The 4,361-nt window shown below is 44.7% G+C and overlaps 1 pseudogene; it reads left to right on the top strand.

Annotated features, from left to right (window-relative positions):
• The first annotated feature begins 1,002 nt into the window (after positions 1-1,002).
• On the top strand, positions 1,003-1,250 carry LOC131502149 (cytochrome c oxidase subunit 6B1-like; annotated as a pseudogene).
• Positions 1,251-4,361: the final 3,111 nt, after the last annotated feature.

Genomic DNA, 4,361 nt, shown 5'->3' with positions numbered 1-4,361 from the left:
GTTGTTGTTGTTGTTGTTGATCTCTCTTTCCCAATTGCTTGACACAGTGCCTGACACAGAATAAGCACTCAATACATGTAGGATTTTTTTTTTTTTTAATGAGTGATTTTACCTTTAGACCTTAGAAAAGTCACCTAATGTTTCTTTGCAACAGTTTGGCCAACATCTACAAGAAAGGGGCCTGATTAGACGACTTCTAGTGTCCTTTATGGATCCAGGTGTCCCAGGTTAAGTGGGGGGCTGGTAGAGCACAGGAAGTAACCCCATTTCTGTCGCTAGCTGCAGCAAATTATTTAGAGCTCCAAGAGGCCGGTTGAGGGACACTGGTTAAAAAGGAGCACGTGTCAACTATACCTCAATCCAAATTTTTTACAAAGTGCTTTTTTAAAATTTTTATTTATTTTTATTTTTTTCATGTTTATTATTTTTGAGAGAGACAGAGACCGGGAGCAAGCAGGGGAGGGGCAGAGAGAGAGGGAGACGCAGAATCCGAAGCAGGCTCCAGGCTCCGAGCTGCCAGCACAGAGCCCCACACGGGGCTCGAACACGCAGACCACGAGATCATGACCTGAGCCGAAGTTGGTCACTAAACCGACTGAGCCACCCAGGAGTCCCACAAAGTGCTTTGGCTGAGCGTCACATTGAGCTGAGAGCTGCTTTGGGGGTGTCTTTAGGAAGGAGTCAGAACCATGGCAGAAGACATCAAGATCAAAATCAAGAGAGGCGCTTGGGTGGCTCAGTCGGTTAAGCATCAGACTCTTGATTTCGGCTCAGGTCATGACCTCACGCATTGTGGAATCAGGCCCTGCATCAGGATCTGCGCTGGCAGCACGGAGCCTGCTTGGGATACTCTCTCTCCCCCTCTCTCTCTGCCCCTCCCTTGCTTGCATGCACCTGTGCCTGTTCTCTCTCTCTCAAAATAATATTAATAATAAATAAGCAAAGAATAACATTATTATATATAAATAATATACATCAATAACAATAAATAAACTTAAAATAATGACCCAAATCAAGAACTACCAGACTACCCCTTTTGACAGCCGCTTCCCCAACCAGAACCAGACCAGGAAGTGCTGGCAGAACTCCCTGGACTTGCCCCACTGTGACAGGGCAATGACTGCGCAAAGGGATGCTATCTCTGCATGGGAGTGGTACCTGTGTGTTCAGGTCCCTCTGCCTCACATCCTGGGTGTCAGTCAGCCTGGGATGACCGCCGGGCGGAAGGCACGTCCCGTGGGAAGATCTGAACCAGTTCCACCCCCCTCTCCTCTGCCCTCCATCCTTCTCCCAGGGCGGTGAAGGGGGACCTGGGCGCGTGGTGATCCCCACCCTGGGATCCTGAGTCATAGCTTAACTAACCATAAGTACTTGTTGGGAAAGTGTAAGACTGTGTATGTGTAAAAGAGCTGAATGGTTGGGCAAGAAGCCAGGGTGGAATTAGGACTTTGGCCAGGAAGAGGGACTTCAGGGTGATTGTTTTTGCAGTTTTGTTTTATGTGTTTAAACTGACCACCTTCTCTATGCCGGACAATGGAATGAGCTATTATACAAAATAGCCTCAAGCCCCTGTATGTGCTAAAATGTGTCTATATATTGCCCTTTATTATCCACACAGTTTCCAAAAAAAAAGTGCTTTAACTATGCATGTGGCTTAAAATCAACCAGAAAAATGCTTCATACAAGTGGACTTTTAAAGTATCAATGGTTTGGGGCGCCTGGGTGGCTCAGTCGGTTAAGCGTCCGACTTCGGCTCAGGTCATGATCTCACGGTCCGTGAGTTTGAGCCCCGCGTCGGGCTCTGTGCTGACAGCTCAGAGCCTGGAGCCTGTTTCGGATTCTGTGTCTCCCTCTCTCTGACCCTCCCCTGTTCATGCTCTGTCTCTCTCTGTCTCAAAAATAAATATACGTTAAAAAAATTTTTTAAAGTGTCAGTGGTTTAACAATTACTGCAGGGCTAGATGATCAAAATAATCCTCAGAAATGCAACAGGATCCTCAGCACTAGAGAGGACTTCTAGATCTTTTTCATACCAACTTGAATGAATAGCAGCACCTCTTGCTGATTCCTTTCTAACCTCCTAACCCCCTGTCTTGAAGTCTTATTTTCATAAACCTCTGTGCTCTTTCCCTCCATCCCATCCCAGAGCTCACAAGTAGAATCCCTTCTTAGACCCATCTTTGAGGGGTTATTAAAGAATAGCTTATGCTATTGAATAAGCTTCCTCTGTCCTGAGCACTGCTGTAAGTCCTTTCTGTGTATCAACTCAGTTAAAAGGAGGCGACACAACGTAAGTGTCAGCTCTGGAGCCAGACTGTCTGAGTTTGTGCTTCAGCTCTACCACTTCCTACCTGTTGACCTTGGACAAGTCGGTTAACTTCTCTGTCCCTCAAATCCGTCTATAAAAGGGGGCCACTGCTGCCGCTGCTACATCCTACCTTAGGGGGTTGTAAGAAGATTAAGATAAATGAACATCTGTAAAGTACTTAGAACAGTGATGGCATCCACTGAATATTATGTATGTGTATACACACGGGCATACATTTGTAATATACGCATCTCTCTCTCCATAATAAAATCTATATGTATATAGAAAATTACAACTCTATCAAGAAGATACTCTTGGGGTACCTGGATGGCTCAAGTCAGTTGAGCATTGGACTCTTGATTTTGGCTCAGGTCAGGATTCCCGGGTCATGGGATTGACTTTCGTGTTGGTGGGCATTGCGCTGAGCATGGAGTTGGCTTAAGATTCTCTCTTTTGCCCTCTGCCCCCTCCCCCCTCCTCAAAAAAAAAAAAAGATGCTCTTATTTTTTTTTTACAGAAAAAAAAATTTTAGGGGAGCCTGGGTGGCTCAGTAAGTTAAGTGTCCAACTTCGGCTCAGGTCATGATCTCGCAGCCTGTGAGTTTGAGCCCCACGTGGCGCTCTGTGCTGACAGCTCAGAGCCTGGAGCCTATTTCGAATTCGGTGTCTCTGGCTCTCTCTGCCCCTCCTCCGCTCACGCTCTGTTTCTCTCTTTCTCTCAAAAATAACCATTAAAAATAATTTCACAGATAAAAAAATGAAGGGTCAGGAAGGGCAAGTAGTTTTTTAAGGTCATGCAGCCTGCCCTCCTGACCACTACACAATACTGCTTCTGCTTTTGTTTTGTTTTAAATTAAAAACTATTTATTTATTTATTTATTTATTTATTTATTTATAAAGTAGTCTCCACACCCAATGTGGGGCTTGAATTCACAACCCTGAGATCAAGAGTTGCATGCTCTGTCGACTGAGCCAGCCAGGCGCCCCTTAAATAAACCTTTAAGTTAAAAAATAATTTTAACTTACAGAGATTTCTCATATACCTTACACCCAGCTTCCCCTGATGTTGACATCTTACATAACCACCTACATTTGTCACAAGAAATTAATGTTGATAATATGTTACTGTTATTAAGTAAACTAGAGATGGCTAACGATTAATAGCTCTTAACTATAGATTTAATTTGGATTTCACCAGTTTCCCCACTAGTATCCTTTCCCTGTTCCAGCATCCAACTCAAGATGACACATTGCATTTAGCCACACTGCTTCTTTTTGTTTTTAATTCCAGTATAGTTAACATAGAGTGTTACATTAGTTTCAGGTGTACAATATAGTGATTCAACAATACTATACATTACTCAGTGTTCATGATACATATACTCTGAGAGCCATACTGCTTCTTTCCTTTAGAAGATTTTTTTATTTTTATTTTTTTATTATCTTTTGTTTTTTACAGTTTATTTATTTTGAGAGTGCACGAGTGCAGGAGAGGGGCAGAGATGGGGAGAGAGAGAGAGAGAGAGAGAGAGAGAGAGAGAGAGAGAGAGAATCCCAAGCAGGCTCCACACTGTCAGTGAGGAGCCAGATGCGGAGCTTGAACTCACGAACCGTGAGATCATGACCTGAGCCGAAATCAAGAGGCTGTTGCTTAACTGACTGAGCCACCCGGGTGCCCCAAAGATGTGTAAGCAAGCTCTGTACCCAACACGGGGCTCAAACCCATAACCCCGAGATCAAGAGTTTTATGCTCTACTGACTGAGCCAGCCAGGTGGCCCAGTCATATTGCTTCTTAATACCTATTGAGCAAGTTTGCTGGGTCAGGCCCCGTACTAGGTATTAGGGACAGAAACAGTTCCTGCCCCCAGGAAGCTCACAGACTGCTGGAGAGAGAGAGAGAGAAGCAAGGTCTTGGTTATAATAAAGGGTAGTCAGTGTGATTACACTTAAGCATGGAGGCTTGTGGGGGCACAGGCAAGAGGCACCTTATTCAGTCGGGGCCATCTAAGCTGAGACCCGAGGAGGAGTAAGACTTAGCCAGGCAAGATCAGGG

Source organism: Neofelis nebulosa, chromosome X, assembly GCF_028018385.1.
Source record: "Neofelis nebulosa isolate mNeoNeb1 chromosome X, mNeoNeb1.pri, whole genome shotgun sequence".
Taxonomy (NCBI): domain Eukaryota; kingdom Metazoa; phylum Chordata; class Mammalia; order Carnivora; family Felidae; genus Neofelis; species Neofelis nebulosa.
The sequence above is the reverse complement of the archived record's forward strand: the minus strand, read 5'-3'. Positions and strand labels throughout refer to the sequence as shown.